Source organism: Balaenoptera borealis, assembly GCF_965194805.1.
Source record: "Balaenoptera borealis genome assembly, chromosome: 1".
NCBI classification, from domain to species: domain Eukaryota; kingdom Metazoa; phylum Chordata; class Mammalia; order Artiodactyla; family Balaenopteridae; genus Balaenoptera; species Balaenoptera borealis.
The window spans coordinates 51,549,000-51,575,449 of NC_138860.1; the positions used below are offsets into that span (position 1 = coordinate 51,549,000).

Below are 26,450 nucleotides of genomic sequence, written 5' to 3' on the forward strand. Positions count from 1 at the left end.
GTTTTGACTGTAATGAACTCTGAGTCAGTAAGTATATTAACCAACTCAGTTTTGACTGACTTGAATATATTATTTGGCCCCCAGAGTAGATTTTACCACTACTTATTGGATATTTTTGGCATTATTATTATTTTTTTTAAATTTTTATTTATTTTATTTTATTTATTTATTTATGGCTGTGTTGGGTCTTCGTTTCTGTGCAAGGGCTTTCTCTAGTTGTGGCGAGCGGGGGCCACTCTTCATCGCGGTGCGCGGGCCTCTCACTATCGCGGCCTCTCTTGTTGCGGAGCACAGGCTCCAGACGCGCAGGCTCAGTTATTGTGGCTCACGGGCCCAGTTGCTCCGCGGCATGTGGGATCTTCCCAGACCAGGGCCCGAACCCGTGTGCCCTGCATTGGCAGGCAGATTCTCAACCACTGCGCCACCAGGGAAGCCCGGCATTATTAATATTACTAAATGAACTGGAATTTGGCTAAAAATTTGAAGCCTCAGTAACTGGACAAGTAAGTCATGCTAGTTAGTGTCATACAGCAGTGTTTTTCATACTTTTTTGTTCACGTATTTCCTAAAAGGACTTCTGGAAGATCTAGGTTAGAAGAGGATGTAACTGTAAAGGGGTAGCCTGAGGGAGATGTATGTACCTATTCTGTATCTTGTACAAACAGGTGGTGATTACATGAATCTATACATGTATTAAATTCATAGAACTGTACACCAAAAGAAAGAAAATAGATGTGTACTCTCTTGCACATTTTTGGTGACATCTAAAAACTTTTTTCATCATAAGTTTAAATAATCGTGAATTATATAATTTTTGATATGTTATAAATAATGATATTTTAAAATAAAGCTCTTACATCATTTTAAAAGAAAAAGTATCCAGGAATCTAAATACCGCAGTGATTTATCACTTACCATTACCATTTAACAGCTGAAAGTTGTAAATTATTCTTGTTTTCTTTGGATTTGTATTTCTGTCCTACTTCCCTCATAGAATTTTATCCTAATGTTGCATTATATTGACTCCCCAAATACCATATCATAGTTCTCTGCACCTAAGATAGGTATATAAATTGAAATTGGATATTTTTTAGTTTCTCTGTGTTTAAAAATTTTATGATTGATTTAGTATTTAAACCTGTTAGTACATAATCAAAACAATAGGAATATATTTTTGATAGTTAAAAGTAAGATTTTATTGGAAATGCATTATATCAGCTATTGCTGCAAAAAAAATGCTATGTAGTAAATAATCTGAAATTTCCAGTGGTTTAAAACAACGTTTTTTCCCTCTCCCTCATGAGTCTCTGGGTCAGCTGGGTTTTGGTTGCTCTCAGCTGAGTTTGACTGGATTCAGCTGGATTTGACTCCCAAGCTCATAGGTCTGCTCTGCATCTCTCATAATCTTCCTGTGGAGAAAGTGGAAACACAAGAAGGGTGAGAAACAAACACACATGAAAGCTGTTAAGGCTCTAATTCAAAGTCGGGGGACTTCCCTGGTGGTCCAGTGGGTAGTACTCTGCGTTCCCAGTGAAGGGGGCCTGGGTTCGATCCCTGGTCGGGGAACTAGATCCTGCATGCATGTCACAACTAAGAGTTCACATGGCGCAACTAAGAAGTCTGCCCGCCGCAAGATCCCATATGCCACAACAAAGATCCTGCGTGCTGCAACTAAGACCCGGCGCAACCAAAATAAATAAATAAATACTAAAAAACAAAACAAAACCAAAATTGGCATACTGCCCACACTGTTGGGCAGAGAAAGTCATACGACCACGCCCAACATCAGTGAGGCCAGGAAACATACTTTCTCTATTCTAGTGGTAGGTAACTGCAGAGTCTTCTGGCCAAAGATTTGGATGTATAATTCTTTAACAGGGAGGAACTGAAAAACTGGGAACAAGAGTCCAACCTATTTTGTGCATCTTTTAATGAGATGCTTTCTCTCATGTCCATGGATATTATTTACTAGAATGAGATACCTAAATTGAGATCTGAAGCAGTAGGAGTTAGCCAGGAAAAATCCAGGTAGGGGCAGTGGGACACAAAGTATTTGGGGGTGAGGGAACAATATTTGCTAAAAAAAAAAGAGGGTTTGGGGAATTATTGAGTATGTGCAAAGCATAAGATGAGAGGCCAGGTGTTTACCAAAAGGAGAATGGGTAGGAGAGTAAGGCCGAGGTCCCTGCAAAAGAACCTTTTATGCCATGTGAGGGAGATTAGACTTTAACTTGAATGCAGTGGGGAAATCATTGGAAGGTTTTAAACAGAGTAGTGATGTAATCAGATTTTCCTGTGAGCTAGAAGAAAAAAATCATCTTTGGCTGTTGATGCATATTAGATTGATGTTAGATAAGACCAGAGGCTGAGAGACCAGTGAGGAGACCGACCATTGCAAAAACCCAGGTGAAGAATGAAGGTGGCCTAAACTAAGGTTGTGGAATTAGGGCCAGAAAGAGGTATTGTTGAGCCACAGAGAACTAATTTGATCTGTTTTTAGCCAGCGAGTACATTGGTCACATTCTCTCATTTATATGTAATTTGAACGTTAGAACAAGGGCAGTTTTTCAATTAACATATGTCCTCAATCTTTAATTTTATAAAATGGGGTGAATGTTAGCAATATCTGTTAAAAATGATTTTACTATTTATTTACTATTTGTAAATAGTAAAGTTTAATACAAATGTCAATTATTAATATTATGCAGGATGTTCTTCATTTTAATTCCTTGGGAAAAGAGTTAATAAGTGAATATGTTGTTCTATTGAGGCAAAGAGAAATACTATTTAACTATTAGCTCAGTGACGTAGTGTGTATTGTGTGTATTTTCTATTTCCTTGGTTTAACTATTTGTCCCCTCCTCCACAATCCAGAATATTCAAAATACATATTTGTCTGAAAGAAAAACTATTGAAATTGTTACTGCTATTAATGGCTTCTAATTGCCAACAAGATAAATCTGAAATTCTTGGTGTGGCATTCAAGGTTCTCCAAGATTTGGTCCTTGCTTACCTCTCCTACTTTAATTTTCTTAGCACTTCATTTCATGCACATACCTGCCTCCGCACAAAGAACAAACAGAAATCCTGGGGCCATACTAAGTTTTTTTCAGTTTCCATCATGTGCTATGCAGTTTGCTGTCATTGATCTCACTTTACTTCAGATGGTTGATATAAAAATGACTTGTATGTCTTTAAATTGGAGGTGATGGATGAGGGCCAGATTTCATCTTTCCAGTTTACAGTTATATCCCAAGTGCTTGTTATAGTGTTTGGTACAAAGTGGATGTTTGATAAATATTTGAATAGTTAATAAATTGATGAATTAATACTGAGAGTTAGGCATTTTAGAATTTCCTATGGATTGAGTTATATTGTTTCTTTATGGGCACAGACACATCATATACATTCCATGCAGAAATGTGTGTGTGAATGTGTATGTGAGTATATGTAAGCAGTTGTTGCATGCTTCCCTAGTCTCAGTGAAACAGCTGACTGCTTGGATTACAGAGGATTGTATTGTAGATCTTTAGGAATGATCTAGGTTTATTTGTGAGTCCCTTCCTAGGAATGTCAGCTCTGAGCTTGCATTGAAGTCATTGTACCAGGTGCTAGTTACATTGACTTTGAGAATTCCATGAGGGAAAGAGGATTGGCACATTCCTTTCATCCCTTAGATATTTCATTATCTTTTGCCTAAACAACGTAGGCAATGATGTGTTTCTGCTAAGATGCAAAGATCTTGGAATGCTGAATTCCACACATTTTATGTGTTTAGGAGGGCTATTACTTTCCTCTAAACTTTTGTCACAATTCTGAACAGAAGGGTATTTATATCTAAAATAAGCGTGGAAATTTTAGATTGTCAAGTTAAGCTGTAAATTCTCATCTGTAGGTATTACTAAAATTTAGTGTTCTGTGATATGACATTTATGGCATGACTTTTTATTATTTTCATGTAACTGGTGTGAAAATGTACTTTCAGCCCCATTTTTTGCCTTTTTTCCTCTTTATTTTTAAAATTATCATACAGTAAAATTGATTTTTCTGTTTGTTTTACAGTTCTTTGGATTTTAACCCATGCAGATCTGTGTAATCCCATAATCAGAGCAGTTACATCATTCCAAAAAACTTTCATGTGCAATCCCTTCGTAGTCACATCTTTCTTCTACCCCTAACCCCTGGCAACCACTGGTCTGTTCACTGTCACTACACAATTGACCCTTGAATAACGTGGGGGTTAGGGGTGTCAGCCCTCTGAGCAGTGGAAAATCTGGATATAACTTCACAGTTGGCCCTGGTATCTACGGTTCCACATTCATGGATTCAACCAACCACAGTTTGTTGTAGCACTGTAGTATGTATTTAGGGAAAACTTATGTATAAGTGAACTTGCACAGTTCAAACCCATGTTGTTCAAGGGTGAACTGTAGTTTTGTCTCTTTAAGAATGGCATATAAATAGAAGCATACAATGTGCTTGTGAGACTGGCTTCTATTGTAAATTTAGCAAAATGCCTTTGAGATTCAAGTTGTTGTGTATATCAATAGGTCATTCCTTTTTTATTGCTGGGTAGTGGATATACCACAATTTATTTGTAAATCTGTTGAAGGACATTTAGGTTATTTCCTGTTTGGGGCAGTTATGACTAGAGCTGCCATAAATGTTTCTGTACAGGTTTTTGTGAATACAAGTTTTCATTTCACCAGGGTAAATACCTGTGAGTGGAATTGCTGAGTCATATGGTAAGTGTTTGTTTTACTTTATAAGAAACAGCCAGGCTGTTTTTCAGAGTGGTTGTATCACTTTGCATTATCCCTAGCAGTGTTTGAGAGTTCCAGTTGGTCAGCATCCTCAGCACTTGGTATTGTCAGTGTTTTTCATATTAGCCATTCTAATAGGCATGTAGTGGTATCATTGTGGTTTTAATTTGCATTTTCTTAGTGGCTGCTGATGTTCAACATCTTTTCATATGCTTATTCACCATTTATATAACCTCTTCAGTGAAGTGTCTGTTCAAGTCATTTGCCATGTTTTTTTTTAATGTGTTGTTTTCTTAGTGTCTTAACCCATTTTTGTTTGGCCTTTGTAAATCATGAGTAAGTAATGTTTCTTGTTCTTATCACTTTTCTTATTAAAAGAGTGTCACAGGACTTCAGAGAAAGACCAGCAGCCAGGTTTTAAAAGTGGGTTACTCTAGGGACTTCCCTGGTGGTCCAGTGGTTAAGAATCTGCCTTCCAACACAGGGGACGTGGGTTCGAACCCTGCTTGGGGAACTAAGATCCTACATGCAGCGGGGCAACTAAGCCCGCGTGCCACAACTAGAGAGCCCGCGTGCCACAACTGCTGAGCCCGCACGCTCTGGAGCCCGTGTGCCACAACTAGAGAGATGCCCGTGCGCTGCAACAAAGAGCCCGCTCGCCACAACAAAAGATCCCACGTGCCGCAACAAAGATCCTGCATGCTGAAACTAAGACCCAACGCAGCCAAATAAATAAATAAATTAATTAATTAAAAAAAAAGTGGGTTACTCTGTAAGTCATCCTGTGATTTTGGCTACATTATTTACCTGATAAGATTATTATAAAAATTAGATAATTTTAATTCATGTGTATGAAGTGCTTGACATAAAGGTGTGTCCAAACCTTTCTCATCCCCTCAGTTCATATTTCAGAGTGCCTTCCCTGGAATACTAGTTGTTTGTTTGTTTTTTAATATCTTTATTGGAGTATAATTGCTTTACAATGTTGTGTTAGTTTCTGCTGTACAACGGAATACTAGTTTTTTGAGATGCTCAAAAATAGCAGACTGAGAAAAGAAATCTGAGATATGCTACATGCTGTAGCTGCCTTTTGGATGGCTGCTATAAACATGAGTATATTAATGACTCTAATAAGTTAGACATTTCTTTGTTGTAAGACTTGTTTTATTCAGTATTGTCCTGTGACATCTACTCAATCTACTTTCATGGAACATACTTTGGGAAATAATGACTTATTAGTATGTTACCCCAAATAGTGTGGCACATGATAAGCACTCATTATTTGTTAAATATATAGATACATGATTTCATTTAGTTTTAAGTCTTGAAACAAGCATTTAAAGAATCATATGCTTTTTTTTTTTTTAAACATCTTTATTGAAGTATAATTGCCTTACAATGGTGTGTTAGCTTCTGCTTTATAACAAAGTGAATCAGTTATACATATACAATATGTTCCCATTTCTCTTCCCTCTTGCATCTCCCTCCCTCCCACCCTCCCCGACTTTTTTTTTTTTTTTTTAATCTCTTTTTATGACTCATTTATTCCATTTCTAAGGCAGTTTTAGGCAGTAGTTTGAACGTTTGATTCCTATACCAGTACCATCAATTTCACCTCTGGGTGATAGTAGAAATGCAGATTCTCAGGTCCCACCCTAGGCCAACTGAATCAGAAACTCAGAGTGTTTTCTCAGAGGAAAACCTGTGTTTTCCAACAGGTTCTTCAGGTAATTCTTGTGTGTGCTAAGGCTGAAGAACCCACTCTAGGAAATCACTCAGTCTGGGGTTTTGTTAGCAGAGGAACAACAACTGAGAAGAGAAGATTCAGATCACCTAGGTCTGACTAGGATTAACCAGAATGTCTTTTTGTACTATCTACTGATGTTGAAAAACTTTATAAAACACATTAGAATACTCATACAACAGATTGACTCGTTTTATTGCCTTAGACAGTAGTTTTCCAATTATGGGTTGTGAAATCAGTCCAGTGGGGAGCCACACTAGCAGTTGAGATGGTAGAGAGGAAAAGAAAAGGGAACATAAGAATGCGTCACATGTAGTAAAAATGTTTTATGACCGTTTCATTTGTACATATTTGTAAGCAAGGTCACACTATCACATATTTTCCTTGGATTACGGGTTGGGAGCATATAAGGTAGAGCAGAAATGCTGCAGAGGGAAGAGCACTGGATTCAAAGTCTGAAAACTTGGGCTTGAGTACCACTCAGTTAGGATTTTTGTCAAAGCCCTATATATTGTAGGATTGTTATAAAGATTAACAGTGGGGCAATTTGCCATCCAAGGGACATTTGACAACCTTTTGAGGCATTTTTGGTTTTCACAGCTGGGATGGGGTGCTATTGGCATTTAGTGGGTAGAAGCTAGGGATGCTGCTAAACATCCTACAATGCACAGGACACCTCCCCAAAACAGAATTATCTGGCCCAAATGTCAGTAGTGTCATGGCTGAGAAACTCAGAATTAAATGATTCCATTTAAAAAATTGTAAATTGTCATAAAAGGTACATACTATTTTATTAATAATTTAAGTATTTTAAAAACACTTATGTTTCAGTATTATCTTTCAAAGGTGAATTTTTATCATAAAGTATAACATGTAAGGAAGGTGAAGGAAATTGGAGCAAATCTGTATGATCTTGGATAAGTTATTTACCTGACAGGATTATTATGAGAATTAGATAGATAGATGTGCACTAATTAGATACATACTAATATGATAATTAGATATATATTTATACATGTTCCAAAAGGTTGGTATTCAATTTAAATAGTGTTTTATTAAGTTGAATTTTATTTTATTTTATTTTTTTTATGTCTAGAAAGACAGTAAACAAAGCAATATTTCATTTTTAAACCATACGACCTCTTTATTTTATTCTAAAAAATATATTTATTTATTTATTTTGGCTGCGCCAGGTCTTAGTTGCGGCACGTGGGATCTTTAGTTGCCATATGCGGGCTTCTTAGTTGTGGCATGTGGGCTCTTAGTTGCGGCATGCATGTGGGATCTAGTTCCCTGACCAGGGATTGAACCCTGACCCCCTGCATTGAGAATGTGGAGTCTTACCCACTGGACCACCAGGGATGTCCCTTAAACAGTGTTTTTTAAAAAAATTTTTAACATCTCTATTGGAGTATAATTGCTTTACAATGGTGTACTAGTTTCTGCTTTATAACAAAGTGAATCAGCTATACATATACATATATCCCCACATCTCCTCCGTCTTGCGTCTCCCTCCCACCCTCCTTATCCCACCCCTCTAGGTGGTCACAAAGCACCGAGTTGATCTCCCTGTGCTATGCGGCTGCTTCCCACTACCTAGCTATTTTGGTAGTATATATAAGTCCATGCCACTCTCTCATTTCGTCCCAGCTTACCCTTCCCCCTCCCCGTGTCCTCAAGTCCATTCTCTACATCTGCGTCTTTATTCCTGTCCTGCCCCTAGGTTCTTAAGAACCATTTTTTTTCTTTAGATTCCATATATATATGTTAGCATACGGTATTTGTTTTTCTCTTTCTGACTTACTTCACTCTGTATGACAGTCTCTAGGTCCATCCACCTCACTACAAATAAGTCAATTTTGTTTCTTTTTATGGCTGAGTAATATTCCATTGTATATATGTGTCACATCTTCTTTATCCATTCATCTGTCAATGGACACAGGTTGCTTCCATGCCCTGATGATTGTAAATAGAGCTGCAATGAACATTGTGGTACATGACTCTTTTAGAATTATGGGTTTCTCAAGGTATATGCCCAGTAGTGGGATTTCTGGGTCGTATGGTAGTTCTATTTTTAGTTTTTTAAGGAACCTCCATACTGTTCTCTATAGTGGCTGTATCAATTTACATTCCCATCAACAGTGCAAGAGGGTTCCCTTTTCTCCACACCCTCTCCAGCATTTATTGTTTATAGATTTTTTGATGATGGCCATTCTGACTGGTGTGAGGTGATACCTCATTGTAGTTGTGATTTGCATTTCTCTAATGATTAGTGATGTTGAGCATTCTTTCATGTGTTTGTTGGCAATCTGTATATCTTAGGAGAAATGTCTATTTAGGTCTTCTGCCCATTTTTTGATCGAGTTGTTTGTTTTTTGGATACTGAGCTGCATGAGCTGCTTGTAAATTTTGGAGATTGGTCCTTTGTCAGTTGCTTCATTTTGCAAATATTTTCTCCCATTCTGAGGGTTGTCTTTTCGTCTTGTTTATGGTTTCCTTTGCTGTGCAAAAGCTTTTAAGTTTCATTAGGTCCCATTTGTTTATTTTTGTTTTTATTTCCATTTCTCTAGGAGGTGGGTCAAAAAGGATCTTGCTGTGATTTATGTCATAGAGTGTTCTGCCTATGTTTTTCTCTAAGAGTTTGATAGTGTCTGGCCTTACATTTAGGTCTTTAATCCATTTTGAGTTTATTTTTGTGTGTGGTGTTAGGGAGTGTTCTAATTTCATTCTTTTACATGTAGCTGTCCAGTTTTCCCAGCACCACTTACTGAGGAGGCTGTCTTTTCTCCATTGTATATTCTTGCCTCCTTTATCAAAGATAAGTTGACCATATGTGCGTGGGTTTATCTCTGGGCTTTCTATCCTGTTCCATTGATCTATATTTCTGTTTTTATGCCAGTACCATACTGTCTTGATTACTGTAGCTTTGTAGTATAGTCTGAAGTCAAGGAGCCTGATTTCCTCCAGCTCCATTAAACAGTGTTTTGATAGGTAGGAATGGTGCAGAAGATAGAGTAGTTGTATAAAAAAATGATTCTGTATCAATACAAGCAGCTTCAGAGAAGCTTATATTTAAACACATTACACTAATCCAGTTCAGGTTATTTGAGAGATTAATATAATTCTATGTTAGCCAAGTATAAGAAAGTGTAGCTACCCATGGTTTTTAATCAGAATTCCAGGAAGGCTGCAAGGTAATGATATTCAGAAAAACAACCCAAAATGGCAAATTTTGAAGGGATAGGCAGAGTTCCCACCATATTCTCCAGCCTCTTTCTTTTTTATTGAAGTATAGTTGATTTACAATGTTGTGTTAATTTCTGGTATACATCAAAGTGATTCTGTTTTTTGTATATATATGTACATACACGTGTGTGTGTATATCTATATATTCATATATATTCTTTTTAGATTCTTTTCCATTATAGGTTATTACAAGATATTGAATATAGTTCTGTATGCTATACAATAGAACTTTGTTGTTTATCTATTTTATATATAGTAGTGTGTATCTGTTAATCCCATGCTCCTAATGTATCTTCTCCTGCTTTCCCTGTTGGTAACTATAACTTAGTTTTCTAAAGCTGTTTCTATTTTGTAAATAAGTTCATGTGTATCAATTTTTTAGATTCGACATGTGATATCATATGGTATTTGTCTTTCTCTGTCTGACTTCACTTAGTATGATAATCTCTAGGTCCATCCATATTGCTGCAAATGGCATTATTTCACTTTTTTATGGCTGAGTAATATTCCATTATATCTATATATATATATATATATACCACATCTTCTTTATCCATTCATCTGTTGATGGACAGTTAGGTTGCTTCCATGTCTTGGCGGTTGTAAATATTGCTGCTGTGAACATTGGGGTGCCTGCATCTTTTGGAATTAGAGTCTTCTCCAGATATATGCCCAGGAGTGGCATTGCTAGATCATGTGGTAGCTCAATTTTTAGTTTTTTAAGGAACCTCCATACTGTTCTCCATAGTGGCTACACCACTTTACATTCACACCACCATTGTAGGAGGGTTCCCTTTTCTCCACACCCTCTCCAGCATTTATTAGTTGTAGACTTTTAATGATGGCCATTCTGACTGGTGTGAGGTGATACCTCATTGTAGTTTTCATTTGCATTTCTCTAATAATCAGCAATGTTGAGCAACTTTTTATGTGCCTATTGGCCATCAGTATGTCTTCTTTGGAGAATATCTATTTAGATCTTCTGCCCATCTTTTGATTGTTTTTTTAAAATATTTATTTGTTTTTTTTACTTATTTGGCTGCATTGGGTCTTAGTTGTGTCATGTGGGATCCCTCGTTGTGCTGGGCGGGCTCTTTGTTGAGGCACGTGGGCTTCTCCTTAGTTGTGGTGCATGGGCCCCAGAGTGCACAGGCTCAGTAGTTGTGGCACACGGGCTCTCTTGTTGTGGCACACGGGCTCTAGAGCACTCAAGCTCAGTAGTTGTGGTGTGTAGGCTTAGTTGCCCGGCGGCATTTGGTATCTTAGTTCCCTGACCAGGGAACGAACCCGCGTCCCCTGCATTGGAAGGCAGATTCTTAACCACTGGACCACCAGGGAAGTCCCGGGTTGTTTGTTTATTGGTATTGAGCTATATGAGCTGTTTGTGTATTTTGGAAATTAATCCCTTGTCGGTTGCATTGTTTGCAAATATTTTCTCCCAGTGCATAGGTTGTCTTTTTGTTTTGTTTATGGTTTCCTTTTGCTGTGCAAAAGCTTATAAATTTGATTGGGTCCCATTGGTTTATTTTTGCTTTTACTTCTCTTGCCTTGGGAGACTGACCTATGAAACATCACTATGATTTATGTCAGATAACGTTTACCTATGTTCTGTGAGTTTTATGGTGTCATGTCTTATATTTAAGTCTTCAAGCCATTTTGAGTTTATTTTTGTGTATGGTGTGAGTGAGAGTTCTAGCTTCACTGATTTACATGTGCCTGTTCAGTTTTCCCAACACCACTTGCTGAAGAGACCATCTTTTCTCCATTGTATATTCTTGCCTCCTTTGTCAAAGATTAATTGACCATAGGTGTGTGGGTTTATTTCTGGGCTCTCTATTCTGTTCCGTTGATCCATGTGTCTGTTTTTGTGCCAGTATCATGCTGTTTTGATTACTGTAGCTTTGTAGTATTGTCTGAAGTCTGGGAGGGTTATGCCTTCAGGTTTGTTCTTTTTCCTCAGGATTGCTTTGGCAATTCTGGGTCTTTTGTGGTTCCATGTAAATTTTAGTATTATTTGTCCTAGTTCTGTGAAAAATGTCATGGGCAAGTTGATAGGGATCGCATTAAATCTATAGATTGCTTTGGATAGTATGGCCATTTTAACAATATTAATTCTTACAATCTAAGAGCATGGGATATCTTTCCATTTCTTTGAATCATCTTCATTTTCCTTTATCAGTGTTTTTTTTTTTTTTTAAATTAATTAATTTATTTATATATATTTTTGGCTGTGTTGGGTCTTAGTTTCTGCGCGAGGGCTTTCTCCAGTTGCAGCAAGCGGGGGCCACTCTTCATCGCGGTGCGCGGGCCTCTCACTATCGCGACCTCTCTTGTTGCGGAGCACAGGCTCCAGACGCGCAGGCTCAGTAGTTGTGGCTCACGGGCCCAGTTGCTCCGTGGCATGTGGGATCTTCCCAGACCAGGGCTCGAACCCGTGTCCCCCGCATTGGCAGGCAGACTCTCAACCACTGTGCCACCAGGGAAGCCCCTATCAGTGTTTTATATTTCTCAACATATAAGTCTTTCACCACCTTGGTCGGGTTTATTCCTGGGTATTTAATTTTTTTGATGTGATTTTAAAAGGGATTGTGTTTTTACTTTTTCTTTCTGATATTTCACTGTGAGTGTAAGGAAATGCAACTGATTTCCGTATGTTAATCTTGTACCCTGCTACCTTGCTGAATTCGTTTATCAGTTGTAGTAGTTTTTGTGTGGAGTCTTTAGGGTTTTCTATATATAGTATCATGTCATCTGCATATAGTGACAATTCTACCTCTTTCCTTCCAATCTGGATACTTTTTATTTCTTGTCTGATTGCTGTGGCTAGGACTACCAATACTACATTGAATAGAAGTGGTGAGAGTGGGCATCCTTGCCTTCTTCCAGATGTTAGCAGGAAGTCTAGCCTTTTTCTTAAATAGATTAATCTCTTAAATCCATAGGCAGAAAATCAAGAAATCACCTGAACCAGAAATCCCATCATAAACAGCTGTTGCTGATAATTTATGAAACAATCTGTCAGTACATTTGAGGCACTATCTTGTCTAGGACTACTTACCACTCCTTCACCAGCAAGATGTGAAAGTCTTCATGTGCTCTGTGACTGTTACACCGTCTGTTACCTTAGTTGTAAGAAGAAAAGAGTTAGCACAGATCCCCTCTGTGAACTGGAAAATTAATTGATCTTGGACATCATGTTCTAAGGATTCCAGATTAAAGAGATTATCTGTCCTTAGAGTATGCATCTTACCCACGTTAAAGTTGGATGAAACCAGCTTTCATCTGATCATCCACTACAGTCTGATAGAAAAGGCAGAAACTTCATTGCTAAGGTCTGAAGATAGGGCTTGGTGTACATTCCTTCTAATTAGCCTTTTCATCTTCACCAACCAAATAACTAACTCTTTATACAGCTCTTATTTTGTATCAGACACTGTTTTAACATCTTTACATACAATAACATTTAATTCTTATGCCTCTTCTCTAAGAGTAGGTACTATCATACTGTCCATTTTTGGTTGTGGAAACTGAGGCACAGAAATGTTAACTTGATGAAGGTCACACAGTTACTAAGTGTAGAACTAGGATTCAGACACAGGGAATCTGGCTTCAGAGTCTATGCTCTTAACTACTATGCTCTACTGCCTATTTATACTCATAACAGCTGTCTTGAAGGGCAGTTTTAATTAAATCAAATTTCATGTGCTTAACACTTCACATGTGTTAGGTACTCATTAAATCAGTCATGGTATTATCATATATTCTTGTTAAACACAACTAGAAAGAATTCTGCAAAGCATGACTTCAAAATGCCTCTTTTTATTTTTTTAATAACAATTGTCTTTTTTTTTTTTATTTTGGCTGTGCTGGGTCTTCAGTGTGTTGCTTGCAGCGCATGGGCTCTTTGTTGCGGCGCACAGGCTTCTCTGGTTGTGGTGCACGGGCTTCTCTAGTTGTGGCGTGTGGGCTTAGTTGCCCTGCGGCACGTTGGATCTTAGTTCCCCGACCAGGGATCAAACCTGTGTCCCCTGCATTGGAAGGCGGATTCTTAACCACTGGACCACAAGGGAAGTCCCTAAAACATCTCTTTTTAAAAGCTAGAAATTATATATCTAAATAGGAATGCTTTAGAAAAATTTTCCCACGTAATAATAGGAGTTATTTTGAGATGATCATATGTTTTTTTCCCTTTAGTCTATTAACTTGGTGTATTGCATTGATTGAATTTTTAAAAATTTATGTATTTATTTATTTTTGGCTGCGTAGGGTCTTTGTTGCTGTGTGCAGGCCGTCTCTAATTGCGCGAGTGGGGGCTACTCTTCGTTGTGGTGTGCGGGCTTCTCATTGTGGTGGCTTCTCTTGTGGAGCATGGGCTCTAGGCTAGGCACGCGTGCTTCAGTAGTTGTGGCTCGCGGGCTCTAGAGTGCAGGCTCAGTGGTTGTGGCACACGGGCTTAGTTGCTCCATGGCATGTGGGATCTTTGTGGACCAGGGCTCGAACTCGTGTCCCCTGCATTGGCAGGTGGATTCTTAAACACTGCACCACTAGGGAAGTCCCGCATTGATTGATTTTTGTGTGTCAAATCAACCTTACATTCCTGGGATAATTCCCACTTGGTATGGTGTATAGTCCTTTTAATATGCTCCTGCATTTGGTTGGCTAGTAATTTATTGGGGATTTCTGCATCTGTATTTATAAGATGTATTGATCTGTAGTTTTCTTGTGGTATCTTTTTCTGGCTTTATCTTTTCTTTTCTCCTCCCTCATCATGGAAAAGACCTTGTCTTACTCACTCATTTCCACCTTAGGTCAGAGGTCAGTTTTACTGCATAAGTGCAGAAAGCCAAACAATCAGGTGATTGTGGAGGTCCATAAAACATTCTGGTTTTGGCAGTTCAGGGCATGTGATCCTTGGCATAGGAGGATATTTAATAAAATGCATATGATTTTGTAATACTATCATGGTTCTGTTGTACCATGCTGTAAATAGGGTGGGTTTATTTGTTTTCAGAGTTATTTATTTATTTTTATTGTCTTATTTATTTATTTATTTATGTTTTCAGAGTTATTAAGTGCCCACAATTTCAAGGCTTATAAATGTTAAAGGCAGAATTTCAAATCTTACTCCAAAATTGTCTCTCTGGTTATAGTCATAAATTAAAATAAAAAATACATATAGTTTGCATTATGTGGTCTGTTTATCTGAGAAAAGGGATAATATATTTCTGTCATTGTTCAGATGAGGATTAGTGGTAATAGATATAAGTGCTTGGCTTAAGTCAGCAAGTACTCAGCAACTGTTAGATGTTAATTTTCTCCCATTCTCTGTCTTCTAAATTGCTCCTAAATGATATGGTGCTCAAAAGTCCAGAATTTAAGTTTTGCTCCTGTGGGGTTAATATAACATTGCTTTTTTCAACCTCTTAACTTATTCTTCCCTGTCCCTTATTTCTTTTCCTCACAGTCTGGCTTAGCATTTAGGAAGAGTTTTGATACCTGATTTACATTCTTCCTCAGTCTGTCCTGTAAATGTTACTAGTGAGCACAGTATTCTGCCCTTCCATCATCAAGATAGAATCAGTGGAAATATAGCAAAACTGAAAAGGGAAATTGAAATTAGTAACACTTTTGGGTTAATTTAAATGCACAAAGCCACTACTCTCTTGATCTGGGCCCAGCTGTCCTGGTGAAGAAATTCTACTAGCTCCTGCTCTTAAGGATTCTGTATTTTTATCTTTTGGATACCTCTAAAGTATTCTTTTTTCCTCCTTTCCTCCCTCCTCCCTTCTTTTCCTCCCCTTTCTTCCCTTTTCACCTACAACTCTCACCTGGATATTTGAACTAGTGACCTGGAAAGACATTATTGGCAGTGGTGGTGGTGTTAAAGCAGAGTTTTTTTGCTGCCCTGTATGATTTTACCCCACATCATAAATTAACCGAGTGATAATAGTGAACTTTGAGTCATAGTACACAGTTACATAATACATAGTATTTATGTAGTACTTATAGTACTGTGTATTCTCAGACAGATCTTTTAGTAAAAATAACTTTGAGAGCTTTATTAACTAAGATGTATCTTTAAAATTTTTCAGTAATTTCGTAATTTCACTGGTAGTCTTGTTTTAAGCTGGAGAGAAGTACAGAGTTTAGCAATGAAATCATATGGATTGAATCCTGAGCATGTTTTTATAGATTATTTGAACAAATATATATATATTATTTTGAGCCCTAAACCAAAAGAATTTTGTAATTTGAAGTATGTTTTTTTTTCTTCTTACCTCTAACACTCGTGCTGTAGGGAGGGTTCTATTGCTTTGGACAGCCATTGCTGCTGAAATAAGGGTAATGAATCAGGTCTTTGTTTCTTTCAGTTAAGGCCATTGGAAATATCTGAATTCAGCCAGCAGGAAATAGCTTGCAGCCAGGACCCAAGTATAGAGAGTGTAGTATATACACATACACATGCCTCTTCATAGACATTGGAAAACTAGCTCCACCAGTTGGAAACAGGAAAGACCAGCTTTTTTGATTTTTAAAATCACATGAAAGGATTATGTTACTAAGTTATCTGCAGGGCAGTGACAGGTGTCCTAGAGGGTAAGGTTAGAGGACCTTTAGAACTATAAGAAATATTTCCTAACGAATGCTCACATATACAGTATTTTTTTTGTTTGAGATGTTTGTGAGATGAGCCGTACATTAAGGGAAGCCTTTTGTTCAGCTCATTCTTTCATATTTGAGGACAAATCAAAAGTAAAGACACAGTATTTTGTTTTGGTCTAAATAAGATTCTTCAAAGAAGAGATGAAAGTTGTCAGTTAAAGAAAGGTTATATTTCTGGATGCATTCTGAGTTCGGGCATGACCTACACAAATTTTTAAAACTCTTTTGAGTCATTGTGCCTTAACTCTGGAAAAATTTGTAATTACTCTGCTGCTGGGAGTAAATTCCAGCAGTTTCCAGTTTCCTTTGATGGAACCCATTGGTTGGTGAGCACATGTATATCATTCTGATTAGTCTCTTAGGTTTGACTCTTAAATGTCATCCTGTGTATGGACAGATGAATCAAGGTCATTCCACTTGGGCAGTCTGGCTGTCTTAAAATTCTTCTCTAGAAGGTAAGAAGAAAACATTTCCCAGTAGTTGTTTTTGTACCACTCTCTATTGAGGCAGCCTTGAATAGCGAAAGGAGCATGGGCTTTGGAGTTATACATGACCTAACGGTTTTGAATCCTGGCTTCACCAACTAGCTCTGGAGCTTGAATAAGATACTTAGCATTTCTGAGCATTTGTACATTGGTGATAATAAAGCCTGTCCTTCAGGGCTATAGTTAATAATACTATAATTTGTAATATATCAATTAAAGTGTGTGAAGTGCCTGGTTTATAATACATGCTCCATAAATGGTAGCTATTATTATAATCAAAGTGTAGAGAGAGCTAGAATTGCTTTGAGTCATTTTTAATTTGCATGGAAAACTCATGCTGGCAGAGTTTTGTGAACACTAATTAAAAAATACTGAGTGCCTACTACGTGCAAGGTACAGTGATTAGTATAGAGGAAAATTAGTGATCACATTGTTGAATGCAAACAGCTATCTGTTTAAATAATCTTATCTGCAAATGGCTGGGTGACTCTTTCCCAAATGCAAATATTTTAATACTATCTCACGACACCTATACCTTCAAAAACAGGGCAAATGATAGTGTGAGAAATAATGAGAAGGGGGTGCTATTAGGGGATGATATTAAAGAATTCTCTTAGAGACAGCACAATCCCTAAGTTCCCCCTGTATCACTCCTTTAAACAGGATTCTCTTTCAAGAATGACATCTGCACATGGAACTAAGCAAGGCAGGATACACTTTCTGTTATTAGAAGGAGTTTTTGCTTCAAGCCTATTGAAGAAATATAGTTAGCTAGGACCAAGTTATAGATCTTACCTTTTTGTTGCATGAAAAGACCATACCTTCTAAAAAGAAACAGGAGAAAAACACAGTAGACAGAGAAAATGTGGCCCAGTCAACATCTCTGAATATAATAAATTATAGCAAGTTCTCCATTTCCTTGAGGGTGGAGTTGAAAGTCAAGATTCTAATTCAGTTTTGTGAGGAGAATAAAGATCTGCGAATGGCGAGGAGACATCAACTTCTCTTTTCATGGAAACCAGTACATAATTAAGTATGGCATTTGAAAATAATCAAAATTGTAAGCTCATTAGAATAAATTTCTGAAATATTCAGACTTTGAAAACTTTGCTATTTGATTTTGGGAACACGTGAGGACTATTTTTACTTTTGGGCAGTTGATATTTTGACCACAAAATGGGCAAAATACTTTAGGAATAGATTATAACATATGTTTCATTTTAAATTTTGTTCATCCTTGAAAATTAAAATTGTTTATGCTTTATAAAGATATAAAAACTACTTACCTATTGATAAAGTTGCTTTGAATTTCTTTCTAAAAAGCATACTGCTTTTATAAATTTTGGATCTTAGGAATCTGAATATGTAGAACAAAAATCTAAATGAAATAAATCAAATTTGCACATGTCCCAAACAAATCTATGAACTAAATTCTTTCTATTGCCAAGTTCCAAATCTTAAGTTATAGGAATTGGTAGATTATATGTTAATTTTAATCTCAAGGCTAAAAATTGATGTAAGAGTATGTGTTAGAGAACATATTTAAGAATAAGATAAGAAAGAGACTGGATATAAATGTATGAAAAATATTATCAGTAGTTATTTCTGGGTGATGGGATCCTGATTGCTTTTAATTGGCTTCCTTCCTGTGTGTTTTGGATTCTAGAAAATGGGCAAGTATTGCTTCTATAATTAGGAAAAAATGATATGTCAACAGATATTAAATACATATTCTAGGAAAATTAATGAGTAAGGCATATAATTTGCAAATATTTTCTCCCATTTATAGCTTATCTTTTCATGCTCCTAACAGTATCTTTCAGACAACAAAAGTCTGGTTTTGCTTGTTTTTTTCACCTTTTATGCCTTATTAAAAACTTTATTGGGACTTCCCTGGTGGTGCAGTGGTTGAAAATCCACCTGTCAATGCAGGGGACACGGGTTTGATACCTGGTCTGAGAAGATCCCACATGTTGTGGATCAGCTAAGCCCGTGTGCCACAATTACTGAGCCTGCGCTCTAGAGCCCGTGAGCCACAACTACTGAAGCCCGCTCACCTAGAGCCAGAGCTCCGCAACAAGAGAAGTCACCGCAGTGAGAAGCCTGCACGCTGCAATGAAGAGTAGCCCCCGCTCTCTGCAACTAGAGAAAGTCCATGGGCAGCAACAAAGACCCAATGCAGCCAAAAATAAATAAATAAATAAATTTATTTTAAAAAAAGAACAACTTTATTGACTTCTTTTTTTTCTTTTTCTTTTCTTTTCCTTTGTGTAAATGAGAGTTTATTGACGAAGACAAAGTCAAGCTTCCCCAACTGCCACCCTACCCAAGAACAGATCCCAACAATAAAAGAACAGTAAGCATTCTTAGGGCAATACTTGCCCCCCCCCTCCCCAACTCCAGAGTTCCAAGGTTCACAACACAGGCACACGAAACTCAGGCAAGGACAGACGCTTAGGGAATCTCTGACCAGCAAGAGTTCTGGGTGTGTGCTGGCTTCCCTTGCCCTTTGTAAGACATCAGCTGACGTTATAAAGACATATTGAGGCAGAGGAAAGGGGAATGCAGGGCAGTCTCCACTCTGTTCCCCAGTTCGGCCAAGCTTGAAATGAGCCCAAAGGGAAGCTGTGATGGAGGCAACAGGCTCTGTCTCTTTAGGAGAGAGGTCCTTTTCCATGGAGCAGAATCCCTCCCTAACTGATCAGGGGCAAACTGGGATGCAGCCTCTTCAAGGAGCGAAGAGTTCATGACTGGCTCAAAAACTTCATTGACTTATGATTTACATTCTATAAAACTTATATTTTGAAAGATGTACAATTCAGTGATTTTTAAAAAATGTACATAGTTATGCAACCCTCACTACAATATAGCTGTTAGAACATTTCCATCACTCAGAATTTCCCTTGTACTAGTTTGTAGTCAGTCAGCATTCCTAACCCAGTCCCAGGTAACCACTAATCTCCTTTTCTCTACATATGCTCTTTTTGGAGATTTCATATGAATGGAGTCATGCAATATGTAGACTTTTAATCTGGCTTCTTTCATATAGCATAATGTTTTTAATGTTCTATGGAGATATAGATCCACATATCATAAAATTCACCCATTTAAAGTGTATAATTCAGTGGTTTTTAGTATATCCACAGAGTTCATCAACCATCAGTACAATCTGATCTTAGAACATTTTTATAACCCCCCCAAAGAAACCTTGTAGCCATTAGCAGTCATTCCATATTCCTCCCCACACCCCCAGTCCTAGGTTACCACTAATCTACTTTCTGTCTCTATGGATTTACCAATTCTAGACATTTCATCTGAATGGAATCACAGAATATATGTTCATTTTGAGTGGCTTCTCTCACTTGGCTTAATGTTTTCAAGGTTCATCTATGTTATAGCATGTATCAGTACTTCATTCCTTTTTATTGCTGAGTAACTTTATCCATTCATTAATTGATGGACATTTTGGTTGTTTCCACTTTTGGGTGTTATGAATAATGCTGGGAACGTTCATGTACACGTTTTTGTGTGGACATACATTTTCATCCTTTTATTTTTAACCTACTTATGTGATTATATTTGAAATGAGTTTCTGTTAGATAGCCTATAGTTGGATCATATATCTGCCATATGTCTGTGTTTAGGCCATTGTCCTTTAATGTAATTATAAATATGTGGATTCAGGTCTACCATTTTATTTTTTTATGTTCCTGTTTCCCTTTTCCTGCTCTTTCTTGGGTTCACTTTTTTTTTTTGGAAGTATTGCATTGTAATTTATCTGTTGTGTTTTGGGCTATATTTCTTTGTATAGGTTTTCTAGTGGCTGCTCTAGGGATTGCAATATACATATTGAACTTTTCACATTCTACTTAGACTCAACATTTTACCACCTCAAGTGAAATATGGAAACCTTACTGTTATATAATTTTCTTTCCCCTCTTTATGTTGTAGTTGTTACATATTATATCTATATACACTGAAGAGTCCCTACAGATGGTGTTATACTTTTTGCTTCCAATCATCAAGCATATTTTAAAGAACTTGAGAAGAGTAGTCTATTCTATTTCCTATTTTTGTTTCTCTTTCTTTATTCCTAATGAATAAAGTTTCCTTCTGGTATTTCCATTCTGTCTGGAGAATTTCCTTTAACAATTCTTTTAGAGCAGGTCGGCTGTCAATGAGTTCTTTCCTTCAACTGAGAATGTCTTTATTTCACCTTCATTTCTGAAGGATGTTTTCTGTGATTATGGAATTTTGGGATGACAGTTTTTTCTCTGAGCACTTAAGATAATGCTTTTTCATTTCTTTCTAGCCTCCAAGGTTTCAAATGCAAAATCTGCAATATTCCAGTCATTGTTCTCTTGTAAGTGTGATCCTGCAGTGAGGTAGTGAAACTCCCCACCTTACCTCAACCTGTTACATTTCTCTCTTATGGACTTTATTTCTCGCCTAGCACTTGATATATCCTGCCTAGCAAAATGCTTTGCACATAGTATCCACTCAATAAATAATTGGCTGAATGAATGAAATATGATGCAGATTAAAAGGGCCAATATTTTAATAATTTAGTAAGTGGGGGTGTAGAAGTGGGTAGTGTGTCGTCTATTTATATATAGTTCCCAGATTTTCTATAATGAGTATATATTGCTTTTATAAACTGAAAACAATTTAAAAAGAAAACATGTCATACTAATACTTTTGTTGCATTTAATCTTAGGCTTTCATTTATCATTTTTTGGTGGTTAGTTTTTCATGTGCACTTTTTCATTTTATTTTTTTCTCTAAAATGTTAAAGGTGGTATTAGATGGTTTAGATAATTAAAAGCAGCATAGAATGACAAAAGTATCTTTTCATATTTTACTTTTAGAGTATCTTTTTAAAAATATCTTTATTGGAGTATAATTGCTTTACAATGTTGTGTTAGTTTCTGCTGTATAACAAAGTGAGTCAGCTATATGTATAAATATATCCCCATATTCCCTCCCTCTTGAACCTCCCTCCCACCCTCCCTATCCCACCCCTCTAGGTTGTTACAAAGCATTGAGCTGATCTCCCTGTGCTATGCAGCAGCTTCCCACTAGCCATCCATTTTACATTTGGTAGTGTATACATGTCAGTGCTACACTCTCACTTTGTCCCAGCTTCCCCTTCCCCCTGCCGTGTCCTCAAGTAGAATGTCTTTTCTTAATTTTTGTAGTTTTCTAACTTAGATGCTGTCATTTCCCACAGAGCTGTTTGCACATCCTTTGTATGTCTTTAATGACTTTGACTTTTCTGAACCTTGCCTAATTTTTATTGTGGGAGTTGCGTAGGTTTTTTCCTTCTACTTTTTTCTTTGACCAGTGTTTAATGTAAGGGTGCTCCTGAATGTCCCATCATTATTGTAACTATTCTTTTCTTACCCAAGAATTATAAATAGAAATGTACTTATTGTCTGAACTTGGTTTTGTAGAGAAATGTTGAATTATTGAGAATTTTTTTAGGGGTCCCTTATTCAGTTCTGTACAGTGCAATTCAGAGGGAGGTCAATATGCTTTAGCAAAAAGTATATATTGATTTGTGTTTGTGTGCGTAAGTTGATAACAAATGGAGATGTCTAGTTGCCTAAATCGGAGTTGAATAACATAAACAGCACTGATTAGTTCTTCTCCAACTTCATGAAGGAACCATTTAAATGTAACTGGCATTTTTTCACATTCATGATCCAGAATAAAGAAACCTTACTATTTATTCTAAATTGTCCTCATTTAAGAGTGTGGTAATTGGCATGAAATATTATGCAGCTGTACATAGGAAGAGAACTGTTTCTGTGTGCTACTGTGGAGTGATCTTATAGTTAAGTGAGAAGAGCAAAGTGGAGAAAAAGTGTGAAATATCCTACTGTTTAAGAAGAAGGAAGGGTTTGTGAATATGTATCCATTTACATTAAAACAGTGTAAGAATAAAACACTTAAATTTAGGTTACCTCTAAGGAAGGAGTGAATAGGGTAGAGGTGGGAGGGTGCCTCATTCTGTAGATTCAACTTTGGAACCATGTAAATATTTTATGTAATGAAATGAACTTTAAAAAGCAGGGCTTAAAAATTGAAAATAAAGTGAAACATTAACTCAGGTGGATATCCTAGAGGCAGCAATTCTCAGAATCTGATTGTGGGGCTTCCCTGGTGGTGCAGTGGTTAAGAATCCGCCTGCCAATGCAGGGGACATGGGTTGGAGCCCTGGTCCAGGAAGATCCCACATGCCACAGAGTAACTAAGCCCATGCGCCACAACTACTGAGCCTGTGTGCCACAACTACTGAAGCCCGTGCGCCTAGAGCCTGTGCTTCGCAACAAGAGAAGCCACTGCAATGAGAAGCCTGCGTACCGCAACGAAGAGAGCCCCTGCTCACCACAACGAAGAGAGCCCCCGCTCACTGCAACTAGTGAAAACCTGCACGCAGCAATTGAGACCCAGTGCAGTAATAAATAAATAAATGAATGAATGAATAAATAATCTGATTGTGTTCAACAAATCTCTGTGCTGACATTTGCACTAATGGTGCCAAAGCATTATAGGTAAAGCTGTTTATGCCCTTAATAGAAATCACAGTAGTGGGCTTCCCTGGTGGCGCAGTGGTTGAGAATCTGCCTGCTAATGCAGGGGACACGGGTTCGAGCCCTGGTCTGGGAAGATCCCACATGCTGCGGAGCAACTAAGCCCGTGAGCCACAACTACTGAGCCTGCACGTCTGGAGCCTGTGTTCCGCAACAAGAGAGGCCACGATAATGAGAGGCCCGCGCACCGCGATGAAGAGTGGCCCCCGCTTTCCGCAACTGGAGAAAGCCCTCACACAGAAACGAAGACCCAACACAGCCAAAAATAATTAAATAAATTAATTTAAAATAATAATAATAAATTAAAAAAAAAAAAAGAAATCAAAGTAGTGACATTAAACAGTACCTAATAGTCATTGCATTGTCACTGCCACGTTCTTTCAGTTAAAAGTCAGTTTTCAGATTGGTTCAAGATGGCAGAGTAGAAGAAAGTGTGCTCACTCCTTCTTGTGAGAGCACTGGAATCACAACTAACTGCTGAACAACCATCCACAGGCAGATGCTGGAACCCACCAAAAAAGATACCCCACATCCAAAGACAAGGGAGAAACTGCAGTGAGATGGTATGAGGGGCGCAATCATGATAAAATCAAATCCCATAACTGACAGGTGGGTGACTCACAAACCGGAGAATAATTATACAGAAGTTTTCCCACTGGAGTGAAGGTTCTGAGCCCCACGTCAGGCTTCCCAACCTGGGGGTCCGGCAACAGGAGGAGGAATCCCCAGAGAACTGGACTTTGAAGACAGCAAGATTTGATTACAGGACTTCCACAAGACGGGGGGAAACAGAGGCTCCATTCTTGGAGGGCACACACACAGTCTTGTGCACACCAATACCCAGGGGAAAGGAGCGGTGACCCCATAGGATACTGAACTAGACCTACCTGCTAGTGTTGGAGGGTCTCCTGCAGAGCTGGGGGGCAGCTGTGGCTCACCACAGGGACAAGGACACTGGCAGCATCAGTTCTGGGAATTACTCATTGGCATGAGCCCTCCTGGGGGCTGCAGTTTACCCCACCAAACAGCCTTTAGGCTCCAGTGCTGGGTCGCCTCTGGCCAAACAACAAACGGGGAGGGAAGACAGCCCCACCCATCAGCAGACAAGCTGATTAAAGTTTTACTGAGCACGGTCCTGCCCACCAGAGCAAGACCCAGCTCTACCCACCACCAGTCCCTCCCATCAGGAAGCTTGCACAAGCCTCTTAGATGGCTTCATCCACCAGAGGGCAGACAGCAGAAGCAAGAAGAACTACAATCCTGTAGCATGCGGAACGAAACCACAATCACAGAAAGTTAGACAAAATGAAAAGGCAGATGATTATGTCCCCGTTAAAGGAACAAGATAAAACCCCAGAAAAACAACTAAATGAAGTGGAAATAGGTAATCTACCTGAAAAAGAATTCAGAATAATGATAGTGAAGATGATCCAGGATCTCAGAAAAAGAATGGAGGCACAGATTTAGAAGATGCAAGAAATGTTTAACAAAGACCTAGAAGAACTAAAGAACAAACAGAGATGAAGAATACAATAACTGAAATGAAAAATACACTGGAAGGAATCAATAGTAGAATAAATGAGGCAGAAGAACAGATAAGTGACCTGGAAGACAGAATGGTGGAATTCACTGCCACGGAAACAGAATAAATAAAAAAGAATGAAAAGAAATGAAGACAGCCTAAGAGACCTCTGAGACAACATTAAGCGCACCAACATTCGCAATATAGGGGTCCCAGAAGGAGAAGAGAGAGAGAAAGGACCAGAGAAAATATTTGAAGAGATAATAGCTGAAAACTTCCCTAACATGGGAAAGGAAACAGTAAACCAAGTCCAGGAACACAGAGAGTCCCAGGCAGGATAAACCCAAGGAGGAACATGCTGAGACACATAATAATCAAATTGACAAAAATTAAAGGCAAAGAAAAAATATTAAAAGCAACAAGGGAAATACAACAAATAACATACAAGGGAACTCCCGTAAGGTTATCAGCTGATTTCTGAGTAGAAACTCTGCAAGCCAGAAGGGAGTGGCATGATATATTTAAAGCGATGAAAGGGAAGAATTGACAACCCAGAATACTCTACACAGCAAGGCTCTCATTCAGATTTGACAGAGAAATCAAAAACTTTACAGACAAGCAAAAGCTAAGAGGATTCAGCAACACTACACCAACTTTGCAACAAATGCTAAAGGGACTCCTCTAGGCAGGAAAGAGACTAGCAACTTAAAACAACCTTGTACCTATATAGAGTGCTATATCAAAACCTCATGGGAGCAGCAAAACCCAAAACTACAATAGATACACACACAAAAAAGGAAGAGCAGCCCAAACACAGTACTAAAGAGGGTCATCAAACCACAAGAGAAGAGAACAGAAGAGGAAGGGAAGAAGAAAGACCTACAGAAACAATTAAGAAAATGGCAATAGGAACACACATATTGATAATTACCTTAAATGTAAATGGATTAAATGTGCCAACCAAAAGACATAGACTGGCTGATACAGAAACAAGACCTGTATGTATGCTGTCTACAAGAGACCCACCTCAGACCTAGGGACACATACAGACTGGAAGTGAAGGGATGGAAGAATGTATTCCACGCAAATGGAAATCAAAAGAAAGCTGGAGTAGCAATACTCATATCAGAGGAAATAGACTTTAAAATAAAGACTGTTATAAGAGACAAAGAAGGACACTACATAATTATCAAGGGATCAATCCAAGAAGAAGATATAACAGTTGTAAATATATATGCACCCAACGTAGGAGCACCTCAATATATAAGGCAAATACTAACAGCCGTAAGGGGAGAAATAGACAGTAACACAATAATACCGGGGACTTGAACACCTCACTGATCATCCAGACAGAAAATCAATAAGGAAACACAGGCCGTAAATGACACATTAGAACAGATGGACTTAATTGATATTTATAGGGCATTCCAT

At 37.9% G+C, this 26,450-nt stretch overlaps 1 protein-coding gene and 1 long non-coding RNA gene across 7 annotated transcripts in view; one reads left to right on the forward strand and one right to left on the reverse strand.

Annotated features, from left to right (window-relative positions):
- Positions 1 to 26,450, forward strand: part of ABL2 (ABL proto-oncogene 2, non-receptor tyrosine kinase) — a 117,441-nt gene that overhangs the window by 55,485 nt on the left and 35,506 nt on the right. The window lies entirely within an intron of this gene.
- LOC309605384 lies at positions 437 to 13,516 on the reverse strand. The gene is made up of 2 exons (XR_014231358.1): positions 12,812 to 13,516; positions 437 to 1,409 (listed from the first exon to the last, which is right to left on the reverse strand). It is a non-coding gene; the product is annotated as an uncharacterized lncRNA (long non-coding RNA).